General features: G+C 46.3%; 1 protein-coding gene across 2 annotated transcripts in view; it reads right to left on the bottom strand.

Moving 5' to 3' along the window:
• Positions 1-24,412, bottom strand: part of PTP4A2 (protein tyrosine phosphatase 4A2) — a 223,865-nt gene that overhangs the window by 158,861 nt on the left and 40,592 nt on the right. The window contains exon 2 of one of the 2 annotated variants that reach the window (XM_069223319.1): positions 13,235-13,479. The exons of the other annotated variant lie outside the window; for it this stretch is intronic. The gene's annotated coding sequence lies outside the window, so the exon portion shown is untranslated. The remainder of the gene's footprint in view (positions 1-13,234; positions 13,480-24,412) is intronic. 2 annotated transcript variants of the gene reach the window in all.

A 24,412-nucleotide genomic window follows, 5' to 3' on the forward strand; every position in this document is an offset into this window, starting at 1 on the left:
ACCTTCCCTGGCATCAGGGCCCTTGGTACCAGGGGTACCAGTTACAAGGGACTTACCTGGATGCCAGGGTGTGCCAATTGTGGAAACAAAGGTACAGGTTAGGGAAAGAACACTGGTGCTGGGGCCTGGTTAGCAGGCCTCAGCACACTTTCAAATCATAACTTGGCATCAGCAAAGGCAAAAAGTCAGGGGGTAACCATGCCAAGGAGGCATTTCCTTACAGGCAGGCAGAGGGTTTGTGCTGCAGGGGGTTGGGCCTACCTGTGGGGGTGAGTGTCTGCATTGTTGAGCACTCCGTCCATCATCCTTTTGTGTTGCTGAAGTTGCCCTAAGTGGGAATGGCTATGCCCAGACGTGGGTCCCATGCTCACTGTGCCACTGGATTCAAGCTAGCCTGGCTGATGAAGGGAGATACCCTGGAACCGGTCCCAGGATGCTTGTTTCCGGTCCAGGGAGGACCTGGCTTGGCAGTTTGGGCTGGACTGTTCCCATGAGGACCAGGGTCAACACTGATTTGCATATGGCTGGGTCCAAACTGGGGTGGCATGGTGAGCAAAAGAACGATGGATTAAACCCAGATCTGTGACTGGGGTGAGTGTCTGCATTGTTAGCACTCCGTCCATCATACTTTTGTGTTCTCAAGGACAAAATAAACATGAATACTTGTTGCTCTTGACCCAAAACAATGTTCTATTGGGGACCAAAGAGACGTTGTTAAACATATACACAACATGTAAACACTGCTGCATGTGATGAATCTCTTTATTTTAGCAGTTTTGACTCCTGGTAAAATGTATTTTTTTGTTTATACTACTCTTACAAGCTTTACATCTTCCACAATTGTAAAAGCCCCGTTGTTCCATATGCCAGGATTCTGTCATCTCGGTCAGCAAGTGAACCATGCATAATTCAGTCTTTTACTGGCTTACTCCTCTTGTAAGTGACCATATGATGCAGGGACACTAACTTGCCTATTACCGGACTTAACCAAGTGCCAATGTTTCGCCAGTAATTTTTTGATCCTCAGTGACTAAGGGGCTAATTAGGACTTCAGCAGATGGAAAAGACCATCCACTTAAGTCTAGACGGGTAGGTTATCGCCAATGTGGCAGCTTTCCAACTGGGCCCAATAAGAGTTTCCTGCTGGGTCACAGTTTCCACCCGCTGACCAAGCGGGAAACAGCCTACTGCCTACAGCATTGTCTTCTGCTCATAATAGAGCAGGTAGCAATGCTGCAGTGCGTAGGGTGCAGCAGCACCCATCACAATGTTCACTGTCTGCAAAGCAGATAGTCAACATTGCGATGGAGCTAGCCAAGGGGGCCCCTGCACTGCCCATGCCATGAGCATGTACAGTGCAGGGACCACCATGGGTCACACCGTCTCCTCCAGGCGTTTCATGGTGGTGTTACCACCATGAAACCGCTGGAGAGAAGGGAGTCTTACTCCCCAGGGCAGTGCTGTCCTGGCGGATTAGGACCGCCAGACCAATGTTCAGTCGTAAGCTGGCGGTTTGACCGCAGTGCTACCACCGTGCTCGTAATGTGGCAGATGGACAGCCACTGCGACCCTGGTGGTCACAGGACCACCAGGATAGTAATGAGGGCCTAAGTGTTAAGTGGAGATTAGCCTCACTACACTGGAATTTTTCATTTTTCTTCATTTCTCTAGTAAGCTTTCCCTGGATTGGTTATTTGCCTTCTCACTAGCAGTTCTCATGCCTTTTGAGAGAACTAGGGTCTCATTGGCAGTCGGTTTGCAACCTATCCAAGTAGGGACCCTCACTCTAGTCAGGATAAGGGAGATACTTGCTCAGATAACCCCTTCTCACCCCTTGGTAGCTTGGCACGAGCAGTTAGGCTTATCTCAGAAGCAATGTGTAAAGCATTTGCAGATAACACACAGTAATAAGTGCAAACACTACAAAAGGACACCACACCAGTTTTAGAAAAATAGCCAATATTTATCTATATAAAACAAGACCAAATATAATAAAAATCCAACATACAATAAGAAAAATATGAATTCTGCAAGATTTACTCAAAGTTCCTTGAAGTCGATAGCTCTACCCGGGGCTATGACGGCGTCGTGATCAACAAAACCAACAGTTCAGGCCGGTCGTGGCATTGCGGGCCAGCTATGGTGCCAGGAAGACCCACAAACAATACCTTGGATTTGCAGGGCGTCATGATCCTCGCGGTGAGCTCCAGAGAGCGACGTCACTGATGTTGCAGTGTTGGTTCCAGAGTCGGTGCAGGAGTCGTCGGGCCCTTGATGTCACACGCGTTGCAGATCAAACTCCAGTCTGATGACGTCAGGTGCACTGGCATGGATGGCGTTGGGGCTGCGGTGCGAAGCGGCTCAAGGCGACGTGCGGTATCCACAGGTCGCGGTGCACAACGGCTCGGTGACAGCGTCCAGTGGCGTCGGTAAGACCAGGGCTGTGGTGTGAAGCGGGGCAGTGCGGTGTCCACAGGTCACGGTGCAGGCACCAGCGTCGTCATTGCTGAAGCGCTGTCGTTGGTAGGCCCAAGCTAGCGGTGCAGGACGGGATGGTGCTTCATGACCCTCACGAGCAGTGTCCACAAGCCACGGTGCAGACAGGATGCCTGGTGACTACACAGGAGTCGATGGTGCTGGCGTCAGTGGACCGGGGCTGCAGTGCGGGATGAGACGGTGCTTCGTATACCCCACGAACGGTGTCCACAGGCCACGGTGCAGGCAGCAGCGCCGGAGTCAGCAGGAGAAGAGTCATCGGTGGATGCCCAGGCTACGGTGTGAGCAGGCGATGCCGGAGTGCGGGCCCACAGGTTGCGGTGCGAGCAGTGGCTCTGTGAAGTCGTCCGATGACTGCGTCGGTGAGACCAGGGTCACAGTGCGAAGTGGGGCAATGCGACTCCTTGCGGTGTCTGCAGGTCACGGTGCAGGCCATCAGCGTCGTCGCGGTGGGTTCCCCTCTTGAACAGCACAAAAACACACAGTTCCTAGGGCTGCAGGTCGAGGAAACTGAAGTCTTTGATGTCCCTGAGACTTCCAAAAGGAGACAAGCTCTACTCCAAGCCCTTGAAGAATTTTCTCCAGCAGGACACACAGCAATGTTCACCCTTTGCACTCTTTTCAGGCAGAAGCAGCAACTGCAGGCCAGTCCAGCAAAGCAACACAGCAAAGGGACAGTACTCCTCCTTCAGCTCTTCTGGGCAGAGGTTCCTTTTGATTCCAGAGAGATTCTAAAAGTCTGGGGTTTTGGGTCTTCTTCTTACACTCAGTTCTACCTTTGAAGTTGGCAAACTTCAAAGCAAAGACTCAAGTGCTTGCAAGATCCTTCCTTGTCCAGGCCAGGCCCCAGATGCAAACCAGGGGGTCGGAGACTGCATTGTGTGAGGGCAGGCACGGTCTTTTCAGCCCAACTGTCAAACTGACCCAGACAGACAATCCACAAACAGGCAGAGTCACAGAATGGTATAAGCAAGGAAATGCCTACTTTCTAAAAGTGGTATTTTCAAACAGACAATTAAAAAACCAACTTCAGTAAAAGATGTATATTTAAATTGTGAGTTCGGAGACCCTGAACTCCAAACTTGTATCTACTCTCAAAGGGAATCTACGCTTTAAGGATATTTAAAGGCAGCCCCCATGTTTACCTATGAGAGAGATAGGCCTTGCAAAGTGAAAACCGAATTTGGCAGTATTTCACTGTTCGGAAATATAAAACACACTAGTATATGTCCTACCTTAAATATACATTGCACCCTGTCCCTGGGGCTACCTGGGGCCAAACTTAGGGGTGCCTTACATATTGTAAAAGGAAAGGTTGAGGCCTGGCAAGAGGGTACACTTGCCAAGTCCAATTAACAGTTTAAAACTGCACACACAGACACTGCAATGGCAGGTCTGAGTCATGTTTACAGGGCTACTAATGTGGGTGGCACAACCAGTGCTGCAGGCCCACTAGTAGCATTTGATTCACAGGCCCTGGGCACCTCTAAGGCATGTGTAGGAAGTTGGCTCTGTATGTGCTATTTCAAAGTAAGGAATAGCATGCACAGAGTCCAAGGGTTCCCCTTAGAGGTAAAATAGTGGTAAAAATAGATAATACTAATGCTCTATTTTGTGGTAGTGTGGTCGAGCAGTAGGCTTATCCAAGGAGTAGTGTTAAGCATTTGTTGTACATACACAGACAATAAATGAGGTACACACACTCAGAGACAAATCCAGCCAATAGGTTTTGTTATAGAAAAATATCTTTTCTTAGTTTATTTTAAGAACCACAGGTTCAAATTTAACATGTAATATCTTGTTTGAAAGGTATTGCAGGTAAGTACATTAGGAACTTTGAATCATTTCAATTGCATGTATACTTTTCAAGTTATTCACAAATAGCTATTTCAAAAGTGGACACTTAGTGCAATTTTCACAGTTCCTGGGGGGAGGTAAGTTTTTGTTAGTTTTACCAGGTAAGTAAGACACTTACAGGGTTCAGTTCTTGGTCCAAGGTAGCCCACCGTTGGGGGTTCAGAGCAACCCCAAAGTCACCACACCAGCAGCTCAGGGCCGGTCAGGTGCAGAGTTCAAAGTGGTGCCCAAAACGCATAGGCTAGAATGGAGAGAAGGGGGTGCCCCGGTTCCGGTCTGCTTGCAGGTAAGTACCCGCGTCTTCGGAGGGCAGACCAGGGGGGTTTTGTAGGGCACCGGGGGGGACACAAGCCCACACAGAAATTTCACCCTCAGCGGCGCGGGGGCGGCCGGGTGCAGTGTTAGAACAAGCGTCGGGTTCGCAATGTTAGTCAGAGAGATCAAGGGATCTCTTCAGCGCTGCAGGCAGGCAAGGGGGGGCTTCCTCGGGGAAACCTCCACTTGGGCAAGGGAGAGGGACTCCTGGGGGTCACTTCTGCAGTGAAAGTCCGGTCCTTCAGGTCCTGGGGGCTGCGGGTGCAGGGTCTTTTCCAGGCGTCGGGACTTAGGTTTCAGAGAGTCGCGGTCAGGGGAAGCCTCGGGATTCCCTCTGCAGGCGGCGCTGTGGGGGCTCAGGGGGGACAGGTTTTGGTACTCACAGTCGTAGAGTAGTCGGGGGGTCCTCCCTGAGGTGTTGGTTCTCCACCAGCCGAGTCGGGGTCGCCGGGTGCAGTGTTGCAAGTCTCACGCTTCTTGCGGGGAGTTGCAGGGTTCTTTAAAGCTGCTTCTTGAAACAAAGTTGCAGTCTTTTTGGAGCAGGTCCGCTGTCCTCTGGAGTTTCTTGTCGTCGTCGAAGCAGGGCAGTCCTCAGAGGATTCAGAGGTCGCTGGTCCCTTTGGAAGGCGTCGCTGGAGCAGAGTTCTATGGAAGGCAGGAGACAGGCCGGTGAGTTTCTGGAGCCAAGGCAGTTGTTGTCTTCTGGTCTTCCTCTGCAGGGGTTTTCAGCTAGGCAGTCCTTCTTGTAGTTGCAGGAATCTAATTTTCTAGGGTTCAGGGTAGCCCTTAAATACTAAATTTAAGGGCGTGTTTAGGTCTGGGGGGTTAGTAGCCAATGGCTACTAGCCCTGAGGGTGGGTACACCCTCTTTGTGCCTCCTCCCAAGGGGAGGGGGTCACAATCCTAACCCTATTGGGGGAATCCTCCATCTGCAAGATGGAGGATTTCTAAAAGTTAGAGTCACCTCAGCTCAGGACGCCTTAGGGGCTGTCCTGACTGGCCAGTGACTCCTCCTTGTTGCTTTCTTTGTTCCCACCAGCCTTGCCGCCAAAAGTGGGGGCCGTGGCCGGAGGGGGCGGGCAACTCCACTAAGCTGGAGTGCCCTGCTGGGCTGTGACAAAGGGGTGAGCCTTTGAGGCTCACCGCCAGGTGTTACAGCTCCTGCCTGGGGGAGGTGTTAGCATCTCCACCCAGTGCAGGCTTTGTTACTGGCCTCAGAGTGACAAAGGCACTCTTCCCCATGGGGCCAGCAACATGTCTCTAGTGTGGCAGGCTGCTGGAACTAGTCAGCCTACACAGACAGTCGGTTAAGTTTCAGGGGGCACCTCTAAGGTGCCCTCTGGGGTGTATTTTGCAATAAAATGTACACTGGCATCAGTGTGCATTTATTGTGCTGAGAAGTTTGATACCAAACTTCCCAGTTTTCAGTGTAGCCATTATGGTGCTGTGGAGTTCGTGTAAAACAGACTCCCAGACCATATACTCTTATGGCTACCCTGCACTTACAATGTCTAAGGTTTTGCTTAGACACTGTAGGGGTACAGTGCTCATGCACTGGTACCCTCACCTATGGTATAGTGCACCCTGCCTTGGGGCTGTAAGGCCTGCTAGAGGGGTGTCTTACCTATACTGCATAGGCAGTGAGAGGCTGGCATGGCACCCTGAGGGGAGTGCCATGTCGACTTACTCATTTTGTTCTCACTAGCACACACAGGCTTGTAAGCAGTGTGTCTGTGCTGAGTGAGGGGTCTCTAGGGTGGCATAAGACATTCTGCAGCCCTTAGAGACCTTCCCTGGCATCAGGGCCCTTGGTACCAGAGGTACCAGTTACAAGGGACTTATCTGGATGCCAGGGTGTGCCAATTGGGGAAACAAAGGTACATTTTAGGTGAAAGAACACTGGTGCTGGGGCCTGGTTAGCAGGGTCCCAGCACACTTCTCAGTCAAGTCAGTATCAGGCAAAAAGTGGGGGGGTAACTGCAACAGGGAGCCATTTCTTTACAGCATGTTACTAGGGACTTATTTGATTTACTAATATGCCAATTATGGATAAACCAATTCACAGTACAATTTATATGGGGAGCACTTGCACTTTAGCACTGATTAGCAGTAGACAATAAACCAGCAAAAAAAAGAATCCAAAACCAGGGGGGGGCACAAGGCAAAAAGACAGGGGAGACATGCCAAAAAGCTGCCAGGCCTAACAACTTTAGCAAGGTAGCCCTTGGCCTTGAATCTGCTGATTTTCCTATTTTGTTCTTTTACAAAGGTCTGTGGGGTGCTGTAGTTCCGTTTGGCCTGCAACATCTCTCTAATCGGAATATTCCATTTAAGATTATTTGGGTGGTGGTGACTGAGAACATTGGGAAAAAAAAAACAATTCAGTTTTATGCATTTTATATGTAAACTTGAGGTTAACGATCATTCTCTGAAATGTATGCAAGGAAATCTATTAACTTTCTTTGCAGGCCACCCCAGATGACAAAAAGATCTATAAATCTGTTCTAACACACTAAGTGTTTCATCCAATCCATGTTAATTTCCGTCCAGACGTTTCGCCTCCCACCAACCCATAAAAATAACAGGGTAGCTGGACGCAAAGCAACTGCTCATCGCTGTCCCAGTGAGCTGCTTATACCAATGGTTCTTCAAAAGAAAAATACTGTTATTAAGACAAGAGAGTAGAATTCCCAGTAACATCGTGGAGTGATTATACATATAGAATGGTTTATCCCTAAAAACAAAAATACAAAAAGTATCTACATGCTTGAATACCTAAATCATGATCAATAAAAAGAAGTGTACAAAGATACTACATATGTATTGTTGTCAAAATGTAACTAGGCCTCCATGGAATACGTTCTATTTTTGTAATGAAGGCTGTACTACCCCTGCAGTATGATGGGAAATTGAGTATATATGGTAACAGGTAGTAATGTAGATTTATGGATGTATTTTCTAAAAGGTTGTTTGCCAAATTAATAGGCCTTCCAGGGAGATGCTCTCAATTCTTGTGAATTTTCAGCAGCACGTAAACACATGGTGCCGTAGGTTTATCACCGTGAATGAATTGATATTTTTTCAACTCAACAAGCCTCTTTTTCATGCCACTCACTCAACAAGGTATGATACCTTCTGATGGTCTGTCTGTATGTGTCTAGGGTGGATCTCTCAAAACTCCCAGATAACTCAAGTTGTCTATTTCATTTCAGTATGCATTTATTAACATCCCACAGTACTACATGCCTCCCCTTATCAGCAGGCTTGATAACAAAAGATGGGTTCCTACATATGGAATCCAGTGCCTACCTCTGCCCACTGGTTAAGTTGATAGCATAATCAAATATCAAAGGTGTGATCATGTATAATAACGTCTGCTGGTTTTACTATGACTTTACGCTTGTTTTCTTGTGTGAATACTTTCAATTTTCAAATAAATAGAAACAAGTCAGTCCGTGTTTTTGAATAGTCAAAATAGACAACCGAGCAGAAGGCTATGCCAAGTTCCAAAAAAGGCTGTTCAACAGGGTTCAATTCATGGGATAAGTTAATAACTATAACACTGTTCTAACCAATAACTTGTTTCTCCTGGTTTGCTGTGTGTTTATCCCCTGTGGCAAAGTATTTTCTTGCTATATCTGACCCTCTGGATTTTTTTCTTCCTCTGGGGAACGTTGCCAACTCCTGCTGCCCCACTGTCACCAGTTGCCTATATTACTTGCATGCGGCGACATACTTTTTTCCCCAAAAGTCAGAATTCAGCCTTTCACATAATCCAACTCATCCTGTAGAAATGTATGCTCTTTAAGTTTAATTTCTACTTCATTTTTGACTAATCTGTTCCATTTATTGAAAAAATGATTTAATTTCCTCCTGTGATAAGTGATTATCGAGGAAATCTATGAGCTTTTTTATTTCTTCACCATCTGATCCAATTCCAGGTAAGCATACTAAGATAACAACCCCATCATGGTCTTATATGGCGCCGCCATCGAGACCATTCTTCCTAAAGTTTGGAGTGAGGATGTGATAAGTTGGTGTAATCAGAATTCGTAAGCCTCATGGTAACTTGCCTGCTTCTATGTAATTATTTAGAGAAATAACTTCCTAACACCAATTGATTTCCTTCTTACATAGCTTCCCACACTGCAGGAAATTCTGTTTCAATTACTTTGCTGTTTCCATGTTATCAACAAGAGGTATTGCCCAAGCTACATTGTACACCTTCCTCATTTTCAGCAAACAGATTTCATGCCACTTCCAGTCTCTTTCGAATTGCTTCATTCAGGTTATCCTTTGTGGCGAGTCTCACAAGGACATCCTATACAAATACCCTGCTGCCTGGCTGTAAATAAATCCACAGCAGAACCCCTGCCACTTTCAATGCGCTCTATTAGATGCCAGAAAAAGTCACACTAGGACGGGAGTTAGTCGGCCTCCAAGCTCCTCGCAGTACGCAGAAGCTGGTGCACAACCAGCCACTCACTCACCCAGCAACTGACTCAGTCTTTGGTGTTTAACAGCGATAGCGTCAGGAACCCGATTACGCCAAACAAAACGCCAAAGCCGCAAATTCCAGTGTCATACACCAATTGGGGGTCAATGCAGAGCAGCATGTGCAGATCACGCTTAACAGCAAAAGGAAACTATTGTGCCCTCTGCAACACAAGCTAGTTCTCCAGGATGGGTCTCAAAGCAAAACTTTAATTCAGCAATGCGTTTCCACCTAACTGGTCATCATGGACCAAAACAAAAAACTGCATCGCCACCGTTAAACAAAACTTCACAAGAGCACACACTGCACTCACCTGAAAATTAGAAGGCAATTGGCGAACTGATCCAACTTTTTTTTTTTTTTTTTTTTTTTTAATGTGCACTAAGCATATTAAAAACACATTTAAAAAAAGCATGACTATGGCCATCAGAGGCACATGTACACCAAGAGATTTTGGAGCACTGTCGTTCTGAATTGGTAAGCTCTTTCAAGTGAGCATACAAGCAATAATGCTTGATGAAACAATGCAAGGAGAACTAGGTGGCAGCCTTAGTCTCCAGTGCAGATAGTATTGCCTTTCCTTTAGGCAAAAGGAGTTCACACTATAATAGGGTTCTTTAGACAGTTTTTCACTACAGATGAAATCTACCTCAAAATAGTCTGTTTTGTAGGATTATCATATAGTGCCACTCCCTTCAAAAACAAAACCTACATAATTCTTATTTTTCACTCTGTCTTTAGGGATTCAGAAATAGGACTTACTGCTCTCTTCAGATTCAGTCTATGAAGCCTTTCTCCTTTGACAAAATAGACCGATGAAAAAGAAAGTAAAGATACAACCTGGACCAGGTGAAATTATAAAACATTTAGAAGAACTAGCTTAACACACAAGAGTCACCTTGTTCTTACAAAATACTGTAAAACAAAGCCAATAAAGACAACATATGAACAGCACTAACCTTTTCAGCTGACATCAAAGCAAAACGAATCACAGCCTTTACTAGAAACTTAAAATCACAGGAATGAGGGGCTCAAATGGCTGCCTCATCTGGAAAATAAGAACCAAATTTTATTCAGGGACCACAAAAGGTACTGGGACTGGGACTGCTAGCGGTAACTTGAACAAAGATCCCCGATAGGGATAAAAACAAGCACAAACTGCTGGCAAAGAAGTCTTATCAGTAAGTAAACTAAGGCCTTTTTTGGCCAATAATAACTGCTTCTTGGTAGTTGAAGAAAGGCACTCAGCAAACAGACAACAAACAGCGGAATACATCACTCGAGTGGATGGCCTACTCAACGGCAAGAACATTTTCACTGTCACATCAGAAAATGCAACACAAGAGGACGAAGTTCCAGGAATTAATACTTTGCAACCAACCACAACTAACCTAGCATTCCTTTTGGGATACCAAATGTTTTCTCAATGGAAGAGGTAATTGCTCTCTGTAACGTAAATTCAACAGATTCAACTATTGCACACAAAGTATCCAACTGAGCACAGTCAAAAATCAGACTAACCTTGTGCGGACAAACCTTTATTGCTCTCTACATGAAAGGAGCCTAAGGAAATACATAAGAGCACTTGCAAACCCAAGAAACCACTGCAGCACTCCCTCCAGAGAATCCTTTGATCATGGATGATCTACGAAACAAATGGAGACAGTAGCCATTCCTTATCAGCAAGGTGTTATACCAGTGACCATCATTCGGGGGGGCAGGGGAAACAGTACGTATTTCCATCTGAGTCTCCCATTCATACTAAACAAAAAACAGCCTACTGAGAACACCCTGCTTCCCTCGTCTTTAGGTACTTCTGAAGATGAAGTAACGTTAAAGTAGTTTTGTCATCAACAGCCGAAAACCGAAAGCCTATCCCTTCCTTGTAGACCAGATAAAAACCTACTTGTCTTCTTTGTGGGTATAAAAGTTGATACTAGAACTTGCTTCTCCTAAATCCTCAGTAGAAAAGCAAACCGTGTCAACCTTACTGCTCAACTCAAGTTGTTGTGACAACTAGCTTCTTGACTCGACCATTTCTTACTTGTGTACATCTTCTAGTTGAGCTTACTAACTTAACTTGGATGCATTTGTGACAGCTTTCACTCCCATCCACTGAGGGCAGGTGCAAAACCTCCAATCTAGGCTGCTCTTCAACGACTGATGTACAGAAACCATATGCTTTAGATGACCATCCAACAGATTAAATTAAACATTAAGGCATATTGCAGAAAACGCATCCCCAGATTAAGTGTACAGAACCAGAGGTGTACAGAAAGACAGATTCAGACAGACAGAGAACTGACCTCAGTGCCTAAACTTGTTATTGACACATTCAGAACCGAATCTCCCTATGCTTTGCACTCTGTTCCTTGGCATATAAAGTGAGGTTGCGGAGAGCACATAAATCATCACAAAAGTAGTGATCAGGACCCATTTTTTTTCTTTTCCCAAAAAACTCTAAACCTGCAGAAGCGTAACACTTTTCAAAGCTAATCAGTAACGGAGAGTGAGATTTCACTTTCACCAGTCATCTATCCAGATAAGCATACAGGTGAATACCATCTTGAAATAGATGTGCTACCACTCCTGCCAACACCGTGAGCCACATTCAAGGAGCTGAACTAAGGCCAAAAGAATTAACAGCAAACCAACAAACTCAATTAACATTTTACTTTATCTCACAGGAAAATGAAAATCAGCAAGAGGTCTCCTAACTGTTCGAGAAACATTTGCTGAAAAGGGACAGAACAGCAAAATGCAGAACAGCTTGAATTTATTCCATCAAATGGAGGAGATAAAGGGTAGAAGATGCAGATAAGTGAGGGAGAAAAAGAAGGCCGAAGCAACGGGCACTTTGTCAGAAACAGGACAGGAAAATCCCTCTTTAGGGCCATTAGTCTGAGGTGAGCTCCTAAAAAACAAATGTAAAAATAAAAAAAAAGTAGCACTGTGTAACTTATCAGCAAATGGAGACCGATGGTGCTAAACCACCACCAAGACCATATAAACATTTTGAAGTTGTTGGTGTAGCTGAGGCGGAAGATGAGGTATGCTGCTTGCCTCTACCAGAGAAACAACCACTTTACTGGAAAATTGGTAGAGTCACCTGCTAAGGCTTTAGGATACACTTAAACAGATGCTTTCAGCCTCAGAGCCTTTTGTATTGTTGTGGAAACCCTGGGTTAGGAACTCTATCCTAGTGCCCTAGCAGTAGTCAAGCTCAGTCTGAATCTCTCCAGCGACTGGTCAGCCTTTTTCCAAATGAAATGACCACCACCAAAATGAATGACCATCAACTGGGATAGCAATCTGGTGAAAGCTGTCTGGAACTTAACACTAGTCTTAAAACTGCAGAACCCATCAACCTGCATCAGGAACTTTGAAAATAGTGGGTAAAACGGAGACTGTCAGAGGTTAAATACTACCATGTACATGTTGCGCCATCACACAGCATTACATTACCATAATAGTTTCCATGAATTAAACATGTTTCACAACCTGCTCCAAATAGTCACTAGCATAAAGGAAAGCTCACCTAGTCAGCTGGAACTTCTCCGGAACTGAAGACAATGCACAGCACAAAAACTAATACCTAAAACACTGTGGGTGGAGAATGGTAGAGGCTTGAAAATTGACAACAATTTTTTTTTTTTTTAAAAAGCACTTGGGCACAAGTAACATTGACCGTGTCAGATGAGGCACAGAAAAAAAAATGCGATTGCCTCCCTACAGCTCATCACTTACTATCTAAGATGTCAAACATGGAGGCTTGCGGCTACACAAAGCAATCACAAACCACATGGCGCCAACTGGAAAGTATTGTAGATATAAAAAAAAATAATCCAGATCTACCATAGGTGCTGGGATGTTCACACGGGGAAGCTGTACCTATTACAATATCATTCTGAAATACATAGTAATAGCGCAGAACATTTTGAATTCGTCTTGCATATGGGAAACAAGCCATAGGTGAGAGAAAAAAAGAAAAAAAAAACAAACAGACTGAGCCAAAGTCATTAAGCCTACATAACCAAATCAGCAAAGCAGCGAAGAATAAAAGTTACTTACCTTTGGTAGCGCTTTTTCTGGTGGATATATTAACTACCTGTGGATTCCTCACCTAAAGAATTCTCCCCTCACACCAGCTTCGACGGACATTTCTTCTAGCTCTGCACGTCGACGATGACGTCACAATAGCCCGACTCCACGAGACGCCGTATGATGTCATCTTAGGCAATAAGAAGCCCTCCATGTGCAGACGTCAGTTACCACCATTTTTTTGTCTTGCCTTAGAGGCAAACAGGTGAAAAGACCTTGAAGCGAACATAATCACATCCAAAGAAGTGAAAACGCAACATTTATTACACTAAAAATAACAAGAAATTAAATATGCCAGTCAAAATCAATCATGAGTACTTGCATTATCAAGACCAGAAAGGTAAGTAACTTATCCTTCTGATGGATACACCTACCTGTGGATTCCTCACCTAAAGAATAGAGTCCCAAAGCAGTACTACCTCCGGAGGTGGATGCCCGAATGGTCAAACCAAGAAATCCTGCAGCACCGAGCGAGCAAAATGGCCATCCCTCCTAACTTCAGAATCCAAACAATGTTTGACCTACAGGTCCCCCAGATGAGCTTCCCACCCTAGAGTGGAAGCATCCGTTACAACTGTGGCCACCGGCGGAGGCAGCGAGAACGGCCTTCCTTGCGACAGGCTGCTGATCGCTGCCCACCACTGAAGATCCACCGCAGTGTCTCTGGTGATCGAATCTTCGAGATCCCCTTTGTGCTGAAACCACTGCCTGCGGACGCACCACTGAAGAGCCCTCATGTGCCAGCGTGCATGAGTGACCAGCAGTATGCAAGAAGCAAACAGACCGAGCAGACGAAGGACCTTGAGGACCGGAACTACTGCTCCATTTCGAAACATCGGAATCAACGCCTGAATGTCCTGAACCCGCTGGGGTGGAGGAAAGGCCTGATTCAATGTCGTGTCCAGTACTGCCCCTATGAACAGGAGGCAGTGAGAGGGCTCCAGGTGAGATTTGGGCACATTGATTGAAAAACCCAGGTCGTACAACAACTGAGTTGTCGACTGCAGGTGACGCCGCACAAGCTCCGGAGTCTTGGCTTTGATCAACCAATCGTCCAGGCAGGGAAACACCGCTATCCCTCTTCTTCTGAGCTCCGCCGCTACCACCGCCATCACCTTTGTGAAGACTCGAGGACCGCAAACTGATAATGCTGCGATCCCACCACAAACCGGAAATACTTCCTGTGCGATTTGAGGATCGGAATATGGAAGTACCCATCCTGCAAATCGACAGACACCATCCAATCCCCTTCGTTCAACGCCAAAAGGACCTGTGAAAGGGTCATCATTTTGAACTTTTCCTGCCAGAGGAACCAATTCAAAATCCTCAAGTCCAGAATTGGTCTCAACAGACCATCCTTTTTGGGGATCAGGAAGTATCTTGAAAAACAGCCCTGACCTCTCTGCTGCTCGGGAACCAACTCTACTGCGCCTTTTGCCAATAGGGATAACGCCTCCTGTTGTAGTAACAGAAGATGGTCTTCCGAACAGAAGGATGGGCGGGGAAGGAAGAGAGGAGGGGACTCCCGAAAGGGAAGAGCATACCCTCTCTTCACAATGTCGATGACCCAAGAGTCTGATGTTATAAACTCCCACATTGGAAGAAATTGGGCAAGTCTCCCCCTACCGGAGACAAGTGAACAGGGAGTGGTGGAGGACTAAGGCTGCTTTCCCTGCTGCACCCCTCCCGAGGAAGAGGCAGAGTGCTGCTGGGTTGCTCCTCTTGTACATACTCTGCCCCTGCCTCTAAAGGATCTGAAAGGCAGGGAGCTTGCAGATTGGTGTGGTGCCTGGAATCTGCCACGAAAGGAGGAGCCACGTCCAAAACCCCTAAACTTCCTATACGACCTAAAGGAAGAGAAAGTAGCTGCCTGAAGTCCGAACGACCTCGCTGTGGCTCTGCTCTCTTTGAAACGTTCAAGAGCAGAATCTGCCTTTGTCCCAATGAGTTTTTCCCAACCAAAAGGCAGATCCAGGAGAGTCGCCTACACATCCGTAGAAAAGCCTGATGAGCGCAGCCAAGCCAGAAGCCTCAATACTATGGATGTGCCCATAGCCCTTGCCACAGAGTCAGAGGTGTCCAACCCAGACTGGATCACCTGGGTTGCTGCCGCCTGAGCGTCCGCTAGCAAATGCAACACCTCTTGTGGCAAGCTTGGGTGACCTTTTGCTTCCTCCATAAGGGCATGAATATAACGTCATAAAATGCAGGTTGCATTGGTCGACTTCAAGGCCATACTGCATGACGAAAAGGCCTTCTTTGCAGCGTGGTCCATTTTCTTTGACTTCCTGTCCGCAGGGGTCCCGGGGAACGAACCAGGGGATGATCGGGAAGAGCAGGAAGCCTGAACATCCAAACTCTCCGGAGTTGGATGTTTGGAGAGGAAGTGCGGGTCGCCTTGCTACCGCCCTGTTGACAGCTGTAGAAGTCACAGGTTTCCTCCAAATGTCCTTGATGGGGTCCAGGAGAGCCTCATTGAAGGGCAAGAGAGGCTCCGCCACCACCGAGGCCGGATGCAGCACTTCCGTCAAAAGGTTCCTCTTCACCTCAGCAGCCGGAAGAGGAAGATCTAAAAAGTCTGCAGCCTTCCTTATTACTGCATGAAAAGGTGCTGCCTCTTCGGGATATAATCGCCAGGGGAAGTCAAATCCCATTCAGGGGAAGTATCAATAACGCTTGCAGTGTCCAGACCCTGAAAATCACCCGAAGGCTCAAAGATTTCGCCTTCCTCCAGACGTTGCCTGCTATATTCCTCTTCCTCCAGGAGGTGCAAAGCTAGACGTCTGGACTCGAGACCCGGCGTCGATAGGGCGTCGGCAGACTCCGAAGATCTTCGCCAGCGCCGTTCTTCTGATCCATCAGACGCCGGACCCTCCGGCGCCACAGGCACCTTGACAGTAGACTGGATCCGTGGCGAATCCACTGGCGCCGCAGATGTTGTAGGCGTCACTGGTCTCCTTGGCGACGCCAAGGGCATCGGTGCCGCAGCGGCTCCAGACGGCAAAAATGGCATGAAGGGCGTCAGCTTGTAAGGAGCCGGAGCACCCAAATTAAAAAGCTAAAGGGCCCGACGGACCCGCATGCCCTCCACCAGGCGCCATGGTGGAAAAGATATTGAACATGGCATTTAAAAATGCTGCAGGATCCGTACCCGGCACCGGCATAGAAGCCGATGATAGGCCAGGCAACTCCTGCTCCGGAGAAGCCACCAGCTCTTGAATAGGCTCGACTACAAACACCGACAAAGGTGAAGTCGGAGTCGTAGGAGGCAGAGGAGTGACAGTCGGGCTAATCTCACACGTCGGGAGTTGTGACGACGCGGAGAGTCTCCATGACGACGATGAGTCATCGAAGATTTTGAAGAGGACTCTCTCCGATGCAGCCTTTCCTTCCTCTTCTTGGACTGGGCCAGGAACAATTTAGCCTCTCTTTCCTTAAGCGCCTTAGGGTTCATGCGCTGGCAAGAACCGCATGACTCGACCTCATGGTCGGAACTAAGGCACCAGATACAAATTTTCATGGGGGGGTGGGGGGGATCAGTGACCGACATCCGACCCCCACACTGGTTACAAGGCTTAAAACCAGATTTTCTTGGCTGCGACTTGTAACTACAGATGCGCAACTGTAGCTACCCGTTAGCCTCAAAGAAAAAACGTTCTTAGAAGGCACAGAAGAAAGGGAACTGACGTCTGCACGTCGACAAGGGCTTCTTATTGCCTAAGATGACATCATACGGCGTCGCGTTGAGTCGGGCTATTGTGACGTCATCGTCGACATGCAGAGCTAGAAGAAATTTCCGTTGAAGCTGGCGCGAGGGGAGAATTCTTTGGGTGAGGAATCTACAGGTAGGTGTATCCATCAGAAGGGAAGAATGATTCCACGAAAGTATGAGATTTCCAGGCTTCAGAGCAGATTATGATCTTCAAACGGAACTCCCATAGAATTAAAAGACAAAAAATAAAAATTACCCAACATAAATCAATAGAGGTAAAAATGCACTAGAAAACAACCAGTGAGGCATTACTAGAGATCAATGCTAAACCTAGAATCGAGAGAATTGCTTGTATAAGCACATCCTATTCACATTTTGAATGGTGTAAAAATAGATTAGAAAGAACCAATATATACTAAAAAATACTAGAGGTTTCCTATTACACTCCACTATTCAAGAATAGGTCTCAATCTACGTTATTTTGGTCCTCACTCGCTCTAAAAATACTTCAATTAGAGAGAATTAATAACAAGGCCAGTTGTTGGCCATTTTCTACATTGGCAATGCAATGTGTGCATCTTAAATGTCCCAATTAGACAATTGGATCTAGGGCTGCAAAAGAATTTGAAAAAACAAATGCAAATTGCAACATCTTCAATTGACTGAATTGGTTTATATTTTTTCGAACGACAAGGTGTAGCAATTCTTGAAATGACAATTCAGCTTAATGTTGGTTGACTGTGTTGCATTAGAGTTGTGAGACACACCCAACATGGCTCCCCGATTTACAGATAACTGGCTTAAGACATTCATACTGCACTATGAAGTGCAGTCACATACACTGGGCAGTGCGTCACGAGGTCACACGCATGCTGTGCGTTGCATTGAAAGGAGAATAGATGAATACACCCAGATCGTTCTAGTTAGTAGCAGGCTTACCCCTTTTGAAGAGAAGGAAACACTGACACAAGCAAGTTCAGCGACAAGAGCAAACAGCATCAATTTAATACAGTGAGTATCAGTGCGAGACTGACAGAAGGAGCGATTATACACTGCAGTATATTCTTAGAAGATTGATACCTTTATGTTCTATTATTCCTTTATGTTTGTCTGTTCACAAAACCTGACTAATTTTCATAAGTGTACTCAAGCATAAATTTGCTATGCCCACTTGAGGGGGTGGGAACACAACTACAAAAGCATCCTGGCTGGGGTCAATGCCTGAGACATTTTAACTATGATCACAATTTATATTTTAACGGTCCAAAGAAGAATCCCAAGTATCTAGTACAGTGCAACCATACTTATCTCTACATCTATATCTAAATCTACTATATATATATATATATATATATATATATATATATATATATATATATATGCATGAAGACCCTGGCTCCAGCCCGTATATGAGAGTACATCACCTCATAGCAAACAGGACTAGTGCTTTGCGTACATCATTACAACACAGTGGGGTGAGTGTCAGAGGAAGGTTCTTGTGTCTATTTGGGACTTGTGTTTTTTTATGTCACAAGATGACTAAAATATGGCTGTACGACATCGTATAACTTGACGGAAGCAATAAGTTAAGCAACTATTAAATGATGATATTTAGGGAGTGCGGGGGAAGACTACTCCAAGATGTGAATGGAATGGTTTTGGAAAGCTCAAACATTTATTTAGACAACGTTTGAAACTGGAAAAACCCATGCAGAAGTAAGTGGTGGGAAATCTCCTCACTGAAGAACTATATGCAGGTAGAACATTTCCCTAGAGGCCTAACGACGTTTTGGTACCCACTATTCAAAGCCCAAATCCTAAATAATTTGAGAAGTGGTCTATCTCACTGTGACCACAAGTAACAACAACAACAACAACAACAAAAAAACAAAAAAACAAAAAAGAAAGGAATTACTGAATACATATGCAGAATTGATGTTGGAACAAATAAGCAAGGACACCGAGGCATTGAAGAAAAAAAACAGAGGATCAAATATAAGGAAGTGGTGTGTAAAGCCTTAGGTGACCTGAAGACCACTTTGTAAAAGTACGAGAACAGAATGAGGTGTTTACAAATAAAATAAAATAAAAAAAAGTAAAGCTTGACCACGATAAAAGGGAAGGGATTACGCTCTGGAACATATGCTCACTTTTGCAATAAGGTTAGGAAGGAAGCAAGGGTTACTACGATCCAGATATAGGAAGAGCTTGACCACATAATCTAGCACTGAAGTCAGTTCACATTCAGACTCCAAGTTTTTCCCGCTACACTGGCTCCTTCACTGAACTGGAACTTTTTTGGTAAAATGTTACCTCCTAAAACAGGACAATGTGTTGGGGGCGAGAAGAGGCCATAGAAGACCAAGAGGAAAAGGAAGAAAAGGGTGAGGCGTGGGGGTGGTGTACGTCGGCTGCAGGGACACTATGCCACATGGGAACATGATGGAGCGGAGGAAGGACACGAATAGCATGAACGGTGAGAGCAATACCACTGTCATTAATTTATCAGACCGTATGTTAACAGACACTGAGTAATCTGTATTGGAACAAGGTCCGACTTTTTGTCCTGTCACCTGCCCAAACTAAGCTTTTTTTTTTTTTTTTTTTTTTTTTTTTTTTAAAAAGGATTGCCTCTTTGCTCTTTACCCATAAACTGAAATTAGGCAAAATTACATAATGTTTTGGAGGAAGAAATTGTGGACACAGCGCACACCGCTAACATTTCTAAGACCTCTCTATTGGGAATACTGGAGACCTTAGAACCATATATCAATAAGATATGGGGGGAGGATATGGACAATATTGAGGACCAGCAGTGTTCTTTGAATATGGGATGCAACAATCTTGTACTACCTGAGGAAAGAAGAAGTCAAAGCACTGTAGTGGAAATATGTTGTTTGTTCTTTAGCGAGTCCATCTGTTTGGATCAGTTTTTTCTTGGGTATTTTGTTTCTGCAAAAGTCACAGTATCCTTCTGAATCCAGATGTTTGCTCTGGCAGCCATTTTTGTTTTTCTGTGATAGAACACACACATGCATTTACAGGCACATACACAGTTGTTACAATGCCCATAGGGCTTGAAGGAAGCAATTGACCATGAAGGCAGAAACAGGTTGTCCAACTTCAATTTGTTGACTTTTGAGATTACTAATTTCTGTAAATGTTAACGTTACTGTGAATTACATAATAGGGAAAAACTAAAAGAAAGAAAAATGGTGTGCAGGTACCTTAACTTTAAAGTTCTCTGGTAAAGATTCCTGTAATAAAATCCACAAGAGGGCACAATCGGGTATGCCACACGCCATTCAACGTGTAGTAAGACAATGAGTTATGCTACCACGGTGGATGATGGTCTGTGCATCCTAAAGAGGAAACTCCTCAGAGCTGCAGTTAGCAACTTAACAAACAAGTTACCTTTGGTAACAAATTATCTGCTAAAGACATATTCTAGTTGCAGATTCTTTACCTCAGAATTTACCCCAGGTCAGACTGGAACCGGATTTTTCTTCTAGCAGTTCCCTTGCGCGCTGTCAGGTGGCATTGACTCCGCAGCCATGGTCGCCATGATGTCCCCATCATATAAAGGCACCACCCCGGCATGCTTATGTCAGTTTCTTTTCACACCTTTCCTTACCAGAAGGACTGACCAATGAAGACTGATCCTGGTGCGCCCGAACTAGGACCTTAAAAAAAAGAAGGAGCCCTGGTCCCTAGAAATTAGTTTGCAGAGAAGGAAGGATGGATCGGTCGGTAAGGAATCTGCAACTAGAATAGGTCTCTACCAGATAATTTGTTACGAAGGTAAGTAACTTATTCATCTGGTAGAGAATTCTAGTTACAGATTCCTTAGAATAGATACCCAAGCAATACCACTACAGGAGGGTCAACAAAATAACATATTTGAACGTTCTGCAGGACAAATGACCAAAGTAGCCATCCCTGCGGACCGGACTGTCACAGCAGTAGTGTTTAGGGAACATATGAAGGGACACCCACGGTGCGGTCTGGCAGATGAATCAGTTGCCCTTCTAGAATGAGCACGCAAACCAGGTGGTTGCATCAAAACGTGCTACGCTTTGGCTAAGAAGCAGAGAACAACCCATCTAGAGGTGGTCCTTTTCTCCATCTTCTGTCCTTTCTTTGCACCAACATAACCAACAAAGAGTTAATCATCCACCAGACGTCTTTGGTACGATCAAGGTATTTATTTTTAGCTTTGCATCCAGGCGGTGGAGTCTCTCCTCTTTACGAGAAGGATGTGGGGGTGCGTAAAAAGTAGGAAAGGTGATGGATTCACCTACATGTTGGGGTATGACTACTTTAGGTAGGAAATTGGCCCTAGTACGAAACACAACTTTGTCAGGATGGACAGAGAGGAAGGGTGGCTTTGAAGAAAGCTTGCAGCTAATTCACTCTACATACACATGGAGGTGATGGCTACAAGGAAGGCTGTTTTCAAAGTGGGAAGCCAAAGAGGATAATTATAAAGAGGCTCAAAAAGAGCACACATGAGGAAAGAGAGCACCAAGTTCAAATCCTACTGGGGCATTATGAGCGGAGATAGGTGGAAACATGGGAGTAAGACCTTTGAGGAATCTCCCCAACAATGGGAGATTTAAACAAGGAGGGTTGATCAGGTTGCCTGACGAAAGCAGAGATGGCAGAGATAATCTTTAAGAGTGCCCAAAGCAGAGCTCTGCTGGGCAAGAGAGAGGGTAAACAAAAGAACCTCAGACAGAAGTGCAGACAGGGGAATCAGACTTGTTGGTACAGCATGCTACAGATTTATTCAACGACAGACACATACCGTTTCGGTGGAGGAACACCTGGCTGCCAAGATAGCATTACATACTTCAGGCAGAAGGTCGAAAGCTGTGAACTAGTCGCTCAACCTCCATGCGAGAAGGCGGGGAATGGACAGGTTCGGGTGGAGAACCGTCTCATCCCAAAGAGGTAGTCTGAGTGGAGGATCGATGGCCATGCTCTGAAGCTTGGAATACCATACTCTTCGTGCCCAGTCCGGAGCCACAAGAATGACTTGGGCCCAGTTATTCTTTATCTTCTTGAGAACTCTGGGTAGGAGTGGTATTGGAGTGAAGGAGTATGGAAGGCCAGAGTCCCACTCGAGCAAAAAGCAGCACAGTGAGAGTGCCGCCCTGGAAACTCCAACACCACAAAACAGCTGGCGTTCCCCATTTTCTGTGGAGACTAACAGATCCAACCAAGGCTCTCCCCACTGCTGAAGGAGACCTTGTGCCACCTACAGACAGAGATGCCATTCATGATCGATCCTACACTGACTGCTAAGTTAGTTTGATCTGACGTTCAGAGAGCCCGCCAGATGTTGAACCACCAGGGATATGCCCAGACTTTCCAGCCACGTACAGAGGCACGGGCCTCTTGATAAATGGTCCATGACCCCACCCCGCTTGTTGCAATCCCACATGGCAGTGGTGTTGCCTGTGAACACCTGCACCACTTTTACTTTGATAGGAAAGAAATGCTTTCAATGCAAGCCTGATCGCCCTGAGACCAGAAGGCTGGTGTGGAGGCTGGACTCCGCCAGAGACCAGATGCCTTTGATCTCCTTCTCCCCTTGTGGCCGCCCCATTCCAGGAGTGACGCATCCGTCACTACTGTCAGATCTGGTTGGGGAAGGGAGAGGGATCTGCCTCCGACTCAACTGTGGTTCGTTACCCACCATTGCAGCACTTGCGCCATTCCCTCCGAGATCTGGACTATGTCTGAGAGATTCCCCCTGATGCTGACCACTGGAACTTCAGGTCCCACTGCAGAGCCCGCATGCACCATCTGCAACCAGCAGGAGGCCATGAGGTCCAGCAGTCTGAGGCATTCTCCGAGAAACCCAAGACAGAGGCTGAAACATCATTATCATAGCCTGAATATCCTTGACTTGTCGCTTGTGGTCGGGGGGGGGGGGGGGGGAATGTAAACAGGTCAAAACTGCACTGTGTCCAGAATGGCTCATATAAAGGGGGTGTCAGAGGGCGTTGGTTGTGACTTCAGCACATTTATAGTGAGGCATAGCCAATGCAAAGGTTCGCCATAGTCTGGAGGCAGTAGACAATGGCATGGAGCGAGCCCGCCTTTAACAGCCAGTTGTCGATGTAGGGGAAGACTGAAACCCCTAACCAGTGCAGATGAGCAGAACCCACAGCCATCCCTTTGTGAACACCTGAGGTGCGCTGGTAAGGTCAAAGGAGATTATTGTGAACTGAAAGTGCTCAGGACCTAACACCAACCACAAGTAACGCATGTGGGCAGGCAGGACGGGAATATGAAAGTGGGCACCCTGCAAGTCCAGAGCTACCATCCAATCGCCAGGATATTCCAGTCACTCACTTAAGCACTTCAAGTCACCCTTTTGGTAGGTCCTTCACAGCCAAGGGCAGGGTGCATGTACCCAAGTTTGAGGGTACTCCTGCATGAGCAGATTGCCTCTACAAACCCCAGTCTCCATTATCTGGGCTTTGTAAGTGCGGGAAAGCCATCTTAAGGCACTTAGTGGACACTGGTCAACAAAAGTGGTCCAACTACATAGTGGTTTCCCCAGACCTAGGCATGTTTGGTATCAAACATATTGGAATCATGAAACTACACAGATTCCAGTGCTAGTTGCATGATCACCATATGGGGGGGTGCTTAAAGAATTCCCCCAGTTCTGCTTCTGTAGCGTTACCAGGTCTAGCTGCCAGCCCTCGCTGCTGCCGACCCCCAGACACTGTTCTGCCCTCCTACTCATGAACTTTATAGGTTACTTAACAGCTACCCTGAGAGTGGGTCCTCAGATTCATCGCACAAGACTCTTCAAGGAACTTGGCTGGTGGTCTTTTGGAACTTAAACAAGACCTTATCCAGTTGGGAGGGCAACCACTGCAACATTGTTTCGCCAGATACTGCAAGATTTCTGCAACATCCACAGCTGTGGATACTCCAGGGTTACAAGGACTCTGACTGCATCAAGGAAGCAAGAAGGTATCTCCATTGGAGTGAAGAAGTCACGCCTCTGCATTTTCAAGCACCTCAAGACAACGACGACAGGCTGGTGGATCCTGATATTACACAGACAGCGTAAATGCTCTGCTCACAGGTGGTGTTCTGTGGTCGTCGCCAGGTCCAATTTGGGAGAAGGTGGACCCTTGCTGCAGCCACTGGAATGGAACCCCTGTGCGTGGCAACTGTTGCTCTTGCCCCAGACTCCAGCACTTTGCAACCCCAGATTCAGCTCCTCCCTCCGCAGCTCCTGTGACGTGGGTCTCCCGTTTGTTGTGCTACTGAGGCCTCCTTGTGTCTGCTGTCAGTGGGTCACTCATCCAACTCCAGCTGACTTTCCTTACTGCTAAAGGCCTACCCTGACTCCCTATTAAGGGTTGAGTCACTGGGACAGTGCTGGTCCTCTAAAATCTGTAAACTTC

This window comes from Pleurodeles waltl, chromosome 3_1 (genome assembly GCF_031143425.1).
Source record: "Pleurodeles waltl isolate 20211129_DDA chromosome 3_1, aPleWal1.hap1.20221129, whole genome shotgun sequence".
In the NCBI taxonomy this organism is placed as follows: domain Eukaryota; kingdom Metazoa; phylum Chordata; class Amphibia; order Caudata; family Salamandridae; genus Pleurodeles; species Pleurodeles waltl.